Raw genomic sequence first — 13,375 nt, 5'->3', positions numbered from 1 at the left:
TCAATTAATTAATATATATATATATATATATATATATATATACAGTATTTCTTTCATGTAATTGGCAAGAGTCCATGAGCTAGTGACGTATGGGATATACAATCCTACCAGGAGGGGCAAATTTTCCCAAACCTCAAAATGCCTATAAATACCCTCCTCACCACACCCACAATTCAGTTTTACAAACTTTGCCTCCTATGGAGGTGGTGAAGTAAGTTTGTGCTTAGATTTTACGTTGATATGCGCTTCTCGGCATTTTGAAGCTCGATTCCTCTCAGAGTACAGTGAATATCATAGAAATGTGAAGGGAGTATCCCCTATTGAATGCAATGGTTTTCCTCGCGGGAGATCTATTTCATAGGTTCTATGTTATCGGTCGTAGAGATTCATCTCCTACCTCCCTTATTCAGATCAACTATATACTCTCATATTCCATTACCTCTACTGATAACTGTTTCAGTACTGGTTTGGCTATCTGCTATATGTGGATGGGTGTCTTTTGGTAAGTATGTTTTCATTACTTAAGACACTCTCACTACTCATTACTTTATGCATTAATATAAAGTTCTAAATATATGTATTGTACTTTTATTTGCCATGAGTCCGGTTTATCTATATTTCCTTTTGCAGACTATTAATTTCATATTTGGGGAAAAAACATATTTAGGAAAATGTTTTTCTTACCTAGGTTCGCAAGGGTACAAAATGGAAAAGTTTAATGCGTCATTTTTGGCGCAATCATTTTTTGGCTTGAAGGTACATCCGATGACGCAAATTCGTCATTTCTGGCGTCATAGTTGACACCAAGTTCCTTGCACAAGGTTGCATCTTCAACCGAGAGTGTGTCATTTCCGGATGTTGTTAGCGGCAACAAATTTTAAGTTTGCGTTGTGCGTCATACTTGGCGCCAAACAATTTAATTATTTAAAGCCCTATTCCTAGATGCCTCTTGCCTTTTTTTCAAAGTCAGAGGGCTATGCTGTTTGCATTTTTTCCCATTCCTTAAACTGCCATATAAGGAAATTGATCATTTTGCTTTATATGTTGTTTTTTTCTATTACATTTGCAAGATGTCTCAATCTGATCCTGTCTCAGAAATTACTGTTGGAACCCTGCTGCCTGATAACAGTTCTACCAAAGCTGTGCATTTGTTGTAAATGTGTGGAGATATATATATATATCTCCAGCTGTGGTATGTAATAGTTGTCATGATAAGCTTTTAGATGCAGAAAATGTGTCCATCAATAATAGTACAATGCCTGTTGTTCCTTCAACATCTAATGTACATGATATACCTGTGAATATAAAAGATTTTATTGCTGATGCGATTCAGAAGGCTTTGTCTGCCATCCCGCCTTCTAATAAATGTAAAAGGTCTTTTAAAACTTCTCATAAAGTTGATGAAATTTCAAATGACCGACAACATACTGAATTATCTTCCTCTGATGAGGATCTATCTGATTTAGAAGATCCTTCCTCAGATGTTGGCACTGACAAATCTACTTATTTATTTAAAATGGAGTATATTAATTCCTTGTTAAAAGAGGTGTTGATTACATTGGATATTGAGGAAACTAGTCCTCTTGATATTAAAACTAGTAAACGTTTTAATTCTGTTTATAAACCTCCTGTGGTTACTCCAGAGGTTTTTCCAGTTCCTGATGCTATTTCTTATATGATTTCTAAGGAATGGAATAGGCCTGGTACTACTTTTATTCCTTTTTCAAGGTTTAAAAAATCATATCCCAAAGTTGATGGGCTATTTCTACTCTTGCTAAACGTACTACTATTCTTATGGAAGATAGTACTTCTTTTAAAGACCCTTTAGATAGGAAACTTGAATCTTATCTAAGGAAAGCTTATGTATATTCTGGATTTCTTCTCAGGCCTGCCATTTCTATGGCTGATTTTGTAGCTGCATCAACTTTTTGGTTGGAAAGCTTAGCGCAACAGGAAATAGATCCTGATTTGTCTAGCATTGTTTGCTTGCTTCAACATGCTAATCATTTTATCTGTGATGCCATTCTTGATATCATATAAATTGATGTTAAATCTATGTCTTTAGCTATTTTAGCTAGAAGAGCTTTGTAGCTCAAATATTGGAATGCTGACATGGTATCTAAGTCTAGATTACTATCTCTTTCTTTCCAAGGTAATACATTATTTGGTTCTCAGTTGGATTCGATTATTTCAACTGTCATTGGGGGAAAGGAGTTTTTTTTGCCTCAGGATAAAAGACCTAAGGGTAAATCTAAAGCTTCTAACCATTTTCGTTCCTTTCGACAAAATAAGGAACAGAAACCTAATCCTTCCCCCAAAGAATCTGGTTCTAATTGGAAACCTTCTTCAAGTTGGAGTAAATCCAAAACATTTAAGAAACCAAAGCTAGCCTCCAAGTCTGCATGAAGGCGTGGCCCTCCTTCCAGCTCGAGTGATAGGGGGCAGATTAAGATTCTTCCAAAACATTTGGGCAGATTCTGCCAAAATCAATGGATTCAGAGTATTGTCTCTCAAGGGTACTGAATAGGATTCAGAGTAAGACCTCCTGTGAGAAGATTGTTTCCCTAACGCATCCCAGCAAATCCAGTAAAGGCTCAAGCTTTAATGAGGTGTGTTTAAGACCTGGAGTTTTCAGGCGTAATCATACCAGTTCCGTTTCAGGAACAGGGTCTGGGGTTTTATTCAAATATATTCATTGTCCCAAAGAAAGAAAATTCATTCAAGCCAGTTCTGGATCTGAAAATTTTGAATCGTTATGTAAGAGTACCAACTTACAAAATGGTGACTATAAAGACTATTCTGCCTTTTTTTCAGCAAGGGCATTATATGTCAACTATAGACTTACAAGATGCATATGTTCATATTCCGATTCATCCAGACCACTATCAGTTTCTGATATTCTCTTTTCTAGACAAGCATTACCAATTTGTCACTCTTCCATTTGGCCTAGCGACAGCTTCAAGAATCTTTTCAAAGGTTCTCGGTGCCCTACTCTCTGTAATCAGAGAACAGGGTAATGCGGTCTTTCCTTATTTGGATGATATCTTGGTACTAGCTCAGTATTTACATTCTGTAGTATCTCACACAAATCAACTAGTGTTGTTTCTTCAAAGACATGGTTGGAGCATCAATTTACCAAAAAGTTCTTTGATTCCTCAGACAAGGATCACCTTTTTAGGTTTCCAGATAGATTCAGTGTCCATGACTCTGTCTATAACAGACAAGAGATGATTAAAATTAGTTTACGATAGTCGGAATCTTCAGTCTCTATCATTCCCTTCAGTAGCTATGTGCAAGGAAGTTTTAGGTCTCATGACTGCAGCATCGGACGCGATCCCCTTTGCTCGTTTTTATATGAGACCTCTCCAGCTTTGTATGCTGAACCAATGGTGCAGGGATTATACAAAAATATCACAATTAATATCCTTAAATTCAAATGTTAAACTCTCTCTGACTTGGTGGTTAGATCACCATCATATAGTTCGAGGGGCCTCTTTTGTTTGTCCAACCTGGACTGTGATCACAACAGATTCAAGCCTTTAAGGTTGGGGAATCCCAACTGTGGCATATGTCAATCATCAGGGTGGGACTCACAGTCCCCAAGCTATGAAAAAAGTATCTCGGATACTTGCTTGGGTGGAATCCAGCTCCTGTCTAGTTTCTGTGGTTCATATCCCAGGTATAGACAATTGGGAAGTGGATTATCTCAGCCGTCAGACTTTACATCCGGGGGAGTGGTTGCTCCATCCAGATGTGTTTTCTCAGATTGTTCAGATGTGGGGTCTTCCAGAAATATATCTGATGGTTTCTCATCTAAACAAAAAACTTCCCAGGTACCTGTCCAGGTCCAGGGATCCTTAGGCAGAGGCAGTGGATGCATTAGCATTTCCTTGGTGTTACCAACCTGCTTATATCTTCCTGCCTCTAGTTCTCCTTCCAAGAGGGATTTCCAAGGTCCTCATGGAACATTCGTTTGTGTTGCTGGTAGCTCCAGCATGGCCTCACAGGTTTTGGAATGCAGATCTTGTTCGTATGTCCAGTTGCCAACCTTGGCCACTTCCATTAAGGCCAAACCTTCTGTCTCAAGGTCCATTTTTCCATCAGGATCTCAAATCATTAAATTTGAAGGTATGGAAATTGAACGCCAAGTGCTTAGTCATAGAGGTTTCTCTGACTCAGTGATTAATACTATGTTACAGGCTCGTAAATCTGTTTCTAGGAAGATTTATTATCGACTTTGGAAGACATATTTCATGGTGTTCTTCTCATAAATTCTCCTGGCATTCTTTTAGAATTCCTAAAATTTTACAGTTTCTTCAGGATGGTTTGGATAAAGGTTTGTCTGCAAGCTCCTTGAAGGGACAAATCTCTGCTCGTTCTGTTTTATTTCACAGAAAGATTGCTAAGCTTCCTGATATTCACTGTTTTGTGCAGGCTTTGGTCCGTATCAAGCCTGTCGTTAAATCAATCTCTTCTTCTTGGAGTCTTAATTTGGTTTTGAAGGCTTTACAGGCTCCTTTGTTTGAGCCTATGCATTATTTGGACATTAAACTTCTTTCTTGGAAAGTGTTGTTCCTTTTGGCCATATCTTCTGCTAGAAGAGTTTCTGAATTATCTTCTCTTTCCTGTGAATCTCATTTTTTGATTTTCGATCAGGATAAGGCAGTTTTCATTTAAATTTCTACCTAAGGTTGTGAATTCTAACAACATTAATAGAGAAATGGTTGTTCCTTCTTTGTGTTCTAATCCTAAGAATTCTTTGGGGAGATCCTTACATTCTTTGGATGTTGTAAGAGCTTTGAAATATTATGTTGAAGCTACTAAAGATTTCAGGAAGACTTCTAGTCTATTTGTTGTCTTTTCTGGTCCTAGGAAAGGCCAGTAAGCTTCTGCCATTTCCTTGGCATCCTGGGTAAAGTTTTTGATTCATCAGACTTATTCGGAGTCGGGTCAGGCCCCGCCTCAGATAATTAAGCTCATTCTACTAGATCTCCACTTCATGGGCGTTTAAGAATGATGCTTCAGTTGATCAGATTTGCAAAGCAGCAACTTGGTCTTCTTTGCATACATTTACTAAATTCTACCGTTTTGATGTATTTGCTTCCGTGGAAGCAGTTTTTGGTAGAAATGTTCTTCAGGCAGCTGTTTCAGTTTGATTCCTCTGCTTATGTTTAAGTTTTTTCTTTTTTCATTATGAGAATAAACTTATATTTTGGGTTGTGGATTATTATTTTTTCAGCGGAAAATGGCTGTTATTATTTTATCCCTCCCTCTCTAGTGACTCTTCTGTGGAGTTCCACATCTTGGGTATTGCTATCCCATACGTTACTAGCTCATGGACTCTTGCCAATTACATGAAAGAAAACATAATTTATGTAAGAACTTAACTGATAAATTCATTTATTTCCTATTGACAAGAGTCCATGAGACCCACCCTTTTTTTCGTAGTTATGATTTTTTGTATAAAGCACAATTATTTCCAAATTCCTTTGTTGATGCTTTTTACTCCTTTCTTTATCACCCCACTACTTGGCTATTCATTAAACTAAATTGTGGGTGTGGTGAGGGGTGTATTTATAGGCATTTTGAGGTTTGGGAAACTTTGCCCCTCCTGGTAGGATTGTAAATCCCATATGTCACTAGCTCATGGAATCTTGCCAATGCCAATATGAAAGAAATGAATGTTCTTACATAAATTATGTTATATATATATATTTATACATACATACATACATACATTTACATACATATTATTTACCAGCAATTACATTGCAAAAGGCTGCTGATGAGCCCTTTTTAACAATTATGATCAGTCATTATGCACTTTTTGTCTGCACCAAAACACATTATTGAATTGTCGAGAAACTGACATATAGTTAAAGGGACAGTAAACCTTAAAATTAATGTGATATAATTCTGCACATAGTGTAGAATTATATAACATTATATTAGCCAAACTTTCTAACACATAATATAATATTCCCTTTTCATTTTTAACAAAAAACGATGTTTTACAGACCCGCTCCTGTCTGTAAGCGAGCTGCAGGAGCGAGCTGCACTTAATCTTATGGAGCGGTCAGGCCGGGCTGTGACTATACAGCTGGCCCGATGCGCTGTGTAAAAAAAAGCAGACCCGCTCAGCAGAGCGCAGAGAGCGGGTATGTAAAACAGAGTTTTTTTGTTAAAAATGAAAAGGGAATATTATGTGTTAGAAAGTTTGGCTAATATAATGTTATATAATTCTGCACTATTTTAAGGTTTACTGACCCTTTAAAAGAGTCCTGTTACAGTTTACAAATGTTTCTGGGACCATTATGACTTACAGTATTTGATTCAACATCTCAAAGGATTTCATGAAGCCCTAAAGTGCCTTTTTAGACTTATTAGTAAATGACCCAATACATTTTTTAATGAATTATTGGTTTTAAGCATTTGCAAAACACTGGCCTAGATTTAGATTTGGGCGGTAGCCGTCAAAACCAGCGTTAGAGGCTCCTAACGCTGGTTTTTACCGCCCTCTGGTATTTGGAGTCAGTCATTAAAGGGTCTAACGCTCACTTTGCAGCCGCGACTTTTCCATACCGCAGATCCCCCTACGCCATTTGCGTATCCTATCTTTTCAATGGGATCTTTCTAACTCCGGTATTTAGAGTCGTGGCTGAAGTGAGCGTTAGAAATCTAACGACAAAACTCTAGCCGCAGAAAAAAGTCAGTAGTTAAGAGCTTTATGGGCTAACGCCGGTTTATAAAGCTCTTAACTACTGTGCTCTAAAGTACACTAACACCCATAAACTACCTATGTACCCCTAAACTGAGGCCCCCCCCACATCGCCGCCACTCAATAAAAATTTTTTAACCCCTAATCTTCCGCTCCGTACACTGCCGCCAACTAGTTATCCCTATGTACCCCTAATCTGCTGCCCCTAACACCGCCGACCCCTATATTATATTTATTAACCCCTAATCTGCCCCCCACAACGTCGCCTCCACCTGCCTACACTTATTAACCCCTAATCTGCCGAGCGGACCGCACCGCTATTATAATAAAGTTATTAACCCCTAATCTGCCTCACTCCTGCCTCAATAACCCTATAATAAATAGTATTAACCCCTAATCTGCCCTCCCTAACATCGCCGACACCTAACTTCAAGTATTAACCCCTAATCTGTCGATCGGAGCTCACCGCTACTCTAATAAATTTTTTAACCCCTAAAGCTAATTTTAACCCTAACCCTAACACCCCCCTAAGTTATATATAATTTTATTCTAACAAAATAAATTAACTCTTATTAAATAAATTATTCCTATTTAAATCTAAATACTTACCTGTAAAATAAACCCTAATATAGCTACAATATAAATTATAATTATATTATAGCATTTTAGGATTAATATTTATTTTACAGGCAACTTTGTATTTATTTTAACCAGGTACAATAGCTATTAAATAGTTAAGAACTATTTAATAGCTAAAATAGTTAAAATAATTACAAAATTACCTGTAAAATAAATCCTAACCTAAGTTACAATTAAACCTAACACTACACTATCAATAAATTAATTAAATACAATATCTACAAATAAATACAATGAAATAAACTAACTAAAGTACAAAAAATAAAAAAGAACTAAGTTACAAAAAATAAAAAAATATTTACAAACATTAGAAAAATATTACAACAATTTTAAACTAATTACACCTACTCTAAGCCCCCTAATAAAATAACAAAGCCCCCCAAAATAAAAAAATGCCCTACCCTATTCTAAATTAAAAAAGTTCAAAGCTCTTTTACCTTACCAGCCCTGAACAGGGCCCTTTGCGGGGCATGCCCCAAAGAATTCAGCTCTTTTGCCTGTAAAAAAAACACATACAATACCCCCCCCAACATTACAACCCACCATCCATATACCCCTAATCTAACCCAAACCCCCCTTAAATAAACCTAACACTAAGCCCCTGAAGATCTTCCTACCTTATCTTCACCATACCAGGTTCACCGATCGGTCCTCGGAAGTGTTGATCCAAGCCCAAGCGGGGGGCTGAAGAGTGACGTCCATCCTCGGGCTGAAGTCTGGATCCAAGCGGCGGCTGAAGAACTCCATCATCGGGCTGAAGTCGGAAGTCCATCATCGGGATGAAGTCTTCTATCAAGCCGCATCTTCAATCTGCTTTCTTCTGGAGCGGAGCGGAGCCATCTTCTTCCAAGCCGACGCGGAACATCCTCTTCAACCGACGCCTACTCGCTGAATGACAGTTCCTTTAAATGACGTCATCCAAGATGGCGTCCCTCGAATTCCGATTGGCTGATAGGATTCTATCAGCCAATCGGAATTAAGGTAGGAATATTCTGATTGGCTGATGGAATCAGCCAATCATAATCAAGTTCAATCCGATTGGCTGTTCCAATCAGCCAATCAGATTGAGCTCGCATTCTATTGGCTGTTCCGATCAGCCAATAGAATGCGAGCTCAATCTGATTGGCTGATTGGATCAGCCAATCGGATTGAACTTGATTCTGATTGGCTGATTCCCTCAGCCAATTAGAATATTCCTACCTTAATTCCGATTGTCTGATAGAATCCTATCAGCCAATCGGAATTCGAGGGATGCCATCTTGGATGACATCAATTAAAGGAACCGTCATTCAGCGAGTAGGCGTCGGTTGAAGAGGATGTTCCGCGTCGGCTTGGAAGAAGATGGCTCCGCTCCGCTCCAGAAGAAAGAAGATTGAAGATGCGGCTTGATAGAAGACTTCATCCCGATGATGGACTTCCGACTTCAGCCCGATGATGGAGTTCTTCAGCCGTCGCTTGGATCCAGACTTCAGCCCGAGGATGGACGTCACTCTTCAGCACCCCGCTTGGGCTTGGATCAACACTTCCAAGGACCGATCGGTGAATCTGGTATGGTGAAGATAAGGTAGGAAGATATTCAGGGGCTTAGTGTTAGGTTTATTTAAGGGGGTTTGAGTTAGATTAGGGGTATGTGGGTGGTGGGTTGTAATGTTGGGGGGGGGTATTGTATGTGTTTTTTTTACAGGCAAAAGAGCTGAATTCTTTGGGGCATGCACCGCAAAGGGCCCTGTTCAGGGCTGGTAAGGTAAAAGAGCTTTGAATTTTTTTAATTTAGAATAGGGTAGGGCATTTTTTTATTTTGAGGGGCTTTGTTATTTTATTAGGGGGCTTAGAGTAGGTGTAATTAGTTTAAAATTGTTGTAATATTTTTCTAATGTTTGTAATTTTTTTTTATTTTTTGTAACTTAGTTCTTTTTTATTTTTTGTACTTTAGTTAGTTTATTTCATTGTATTTATTTGTAGATATTGTATTTAATTAATTTATTGATAGTGTAGTGTTAGGTTTAATTGTAGATAATTGTAGGTATTTTATTTAATTAATTTATTGATAGTGTAGTGTTAGGTTTAATTGTAACTTAGGTTAGGATTTATTTTACAGGTAATTTTGTAATTATTTTAACTATTTTAGCTATTAAATAGTTCTTAACTATTTAATAGCTATTGTACCTGGTTAAAATAAATACAAAGTTGCCTGTAAAATAAATATAAATCCTAAAATAGCTATAATATAATTATAATTTATATTGTAGCTATATTAGGATTTATTTTACAGGTAAGTATTTAGCTTTAAATAGGAATAATTTATTTAATAAGAGTTAATTAATTTCATAGATTTAAATTATATTTAACTTAGGGGGGTGTTAGTGTTAGGGTTAGACTTAGTTTTAGGGGTTAATACATTTATTAGAATAGCGGTGAGCTCCAGTCGGCAGATTAGGGGTTAATGTTTGAAGTTAGGTGTCGGCGATGTTAGGGAGGGCAGATTAGGGGTTAATACTATTTATTATAGGGTTAGTGAGGCGGATTAGGGGTTAATAACTTTATTATAATAGCGGTGCGGTCTGCTCGGCAGATTAGGGGTTAATAAGTGTAGGCAGGTGGAGGCGACGTTGTGGGGGGCAGATTAGGGGTTAATAAATATAATATAGGGGTCGGTGGTGTTAGGGGCAGCAGATTATGGGTACATAGGGATAATGTAAGTAGCGGCGGTTTACGGAGCGGCAGATTAGGGGTTAATAATAATATGCAGGGGTCAGCGATAGCGGGGGCGGCAGAATAGGGGTTAATAAGTGTAAGGTTAGGGGTGTTTAGACTCGGGGTACATGTTAGAGTGTTAGGTGCAGACGTAGGAAGTGTTTCCCCATAGCAAACAATGGGGCTGCGTTAGGAGCTGAACGCGGCTTTTTTGCAGGTGTTAGGTTTTTTTTCAGCTCAAACAGCCCCATTGTTTTCTATGGGGGAATCGTGCACGAGCACGTTTTTGAAGCTGGCCGCGTCCGTAAGCACCGCTGGTATCGAGAGTTAAAGTTGCGTTAAATATGCTCTACGCTCCTTTTTTTGGAGCCTAACGCAGCCATTCTGTGAACTCTCAATACCAGCGGTATTTAAAAGGTGCGGCCAGAAAAAAGCATGCATAGCTAACGCACCCCTTTGGCCGCAGAACTCTAAATCTAGGTGACTGAAATTAATCAACTTCATATTGGTTGAAGTAAGGAAACAATAGCCAAGATTCATTTTGGCTCACTTCACCTATATCTTATAGCCCATCACCAATAGGATTTCTTGCAAATAACATATTTTCTTGTATTAAGTGGCCCAAAACATGAAATTCCACATAGCAAATTAGAACTGCTAAATATGCCAGAAAATAAAAATCATCACTGCAACTTCTCGAAAACACATTTGCCAAAAGTCTCTAGTTAGTAAATAGTTAAAGGGACAGTATACTCCAGAATTTTTATTTTTTAAAAAGATAGATATTCCCTTTATTACCAGTTCCCCAGTTTTGCATAATCAACACTGTTATAATAATATAATGTTTACCACTGTAATTACCTTGTATCTAAGCCTCTGCAGACTGCCCCCTTTTTTAATTTCTTTTGACAGACATGCATTTTAGATAATCAGTGCTGACTCATAAATAACACCAAAGGAGTGAGCACAATGTTATCTATATTGCACACATGAACTAGCACTGCCTAGCTGTGGAAAAACTGTAAAAATGCACTGAGATAAGAGGCGATATTCAAAGGCTTAGAGATTAGCATATCAGCCTACCTAAGTTTAGCTTTGAAAAAAGAATACCAAGAGAACAAACATATGTCTATAGTTTTGGAACACAACAGGTTAATTATACACATGTGACTTTGTACATTGTACAAAGGGATCAATCAATACACCTATAATGTAACTGCTTAACCAAGGAAATAACCATTTGTATTTTATTTTGAACTATCCGTTCTGATATTGAGAAATTAAAAATGGAAAACTCGTTTTCATTTCTTTGTTGGCTTAAACTTTTTTCTGGCTGAGAAGTTTAAATGGCAGAAGCAATTTGGCATTCTGATCACTCAAAAATGATGCTGACATTATCAGACAAATTTCAAAGCTTATTATTGTCTGAAAATATTGTGATTCACCCCTAAATGCTTAAAAATATTCAAACTTTATAATTTTGTTAGCAACATTTTAATTGCTACACAGGCCAAGGACATACCCCTTGAAAAACAATCTTATCTTTCTCTTCTTATAAGGTCCGATATAAATGAGGTACTGCACTGGTCAAAAAACACTGTGCAGAATTTAGACGTGCAGTCTGATGCATGAACTTCCAATTCTTAGTTATAAACCCTCCCTACTCTTGCCAACTGTAAATTATATCCCTAACTGAGCACAAAGGACTTACTGGTAAATTTAAGCAGAGAAATAAAAAAAAACATTAAAATTGATATTATAAATTTACTCAAATGTGTATTCTAATAAAAATAATAAAGCTTTGCAATATTTTCCATTTATATTAAATTACGTACTAAAATTGTGTTTTTTTCCACTGCCCTCATAGGGCTCCATGTACGAAGCAGCGAAAGCTGCTCAGGAGCCTTTGCGGGGCAGGTTCGCATATGCGAGCCTGCTTCCCGCAATGTAAGAAGCAGCTGTCATTAGACCGCTGCTTCCTACACCCTACGCCACCTCTTAGGTGGCGAAGCAAATTCACAGAGAGCTCGCTCGCTCTCGGTGATTGACAGCCCCTTCAGTCGCGTGATTGGTCGCGCGACTGAAGGGGCGGGCATTACACACTCCGCTGAGTGTGTAATGATACATACGGGCAAGCGGATCAATAGATCCGCTGCCCATGTGTAGCGGAGGCGGGCGGACAGCTTCGCGAGTTAAGAAGCTGTCCGCCCGCCTCTTAGTACATGGAGCCCACAGTGTACATAATGCAGATTTCAGAAAAAGAAACTAACTGATGTTCAATTAGCTACAGCAAAGATGATAAGATAAATATAATCAAGAATTGTTTCATGATGTTTATCCCTGGACTTAAAGGAATAATAATTATGCTAGCAAAATGACAGTTTTAATGCTTTTAATACATGTAATACTTGATCCTTGATAATAATTTTGTTACTATTAATAGCTCCCTTCATCAATCCTGGCAGAGAACAGAGAAAGCAAAATGTTACCTGGAATTAGGAGCTTCTCAAAACTGCAGGATGAAGATAATTACCAGGAGCATAGGCTGAGGTACTTGGAAAGTAGAAGAGCCAAGGTCAAAGTCCAATCCAAATTCAAAGACAGGTATCAGTCCGATCTTGCAAAGTACCAAAGGAGGAATAAGAGCCATGGTCAAAGTCCAATCCAAATTCAACGCCAGGTGGTAAGGTCAAAGATAAAGTGCTCCCATTAGTTAAACAGAATACTATACTCGGGCAAGAAGGATAAAGAAGCGCCAATATTTAAAGCCAAAAAACCTGCACCAGAATTAATCCTAACCTTGACTACAAACCTGCTTGTGATTTGCTGTGTCTATTCTCATTAAGATCATTAACCAAAACCAATGTACAAGAAGGCAGCAGCTGTACTCATCCAAATGTGTTAGGGTGCAGAGTTTGATTTATGTACTATTGAAGAGCAGCTAGCTTTAGGGTGCAGAGGATCTATTGTCCTTTTACTGGGTAGGAGATACATTTAATTTTGACTGAGAATAGTTTATTGCAATGCCCTGAAACACAGTTAGGAGATGTTTTGTGCTTGTGAGGTTCCAGCATTCATTATAAAACTCTAAAAGATTTTCTCCATTGAACTGGTTTGGAATCACTTCAATATATAAAATGAAAATAATTTGCACTATGAATTTAATTTTAAATCCCCTTTTTTTTTACTATACTATTGAAAAAGCACTTTATTCTGGCACTGTAACCTTTATGAGACATAACATAGTAAACCAACTTTTTCAGTAGCTATTTGCTAGAACTAACAATCTTAACAATATTGTTTCACAGGATAATAATCTATTCC

The sequence above is a fragment of the Bombina bombina genome, chromosome 2, assembly GCF_027579735.1.
Source record: "Bombina bombina isolate aBomBom1 chromosome 2, aBomBom1.pri, whole genome shotgun sequence".
NCBI lineage: Eukaryota > Metazoa > Chordata > Amphibia > Anura > Bombinatoridae > Bombina > Bombina bombina.
Note: the sequence above shows the minus strand (reverse complement) of the source record.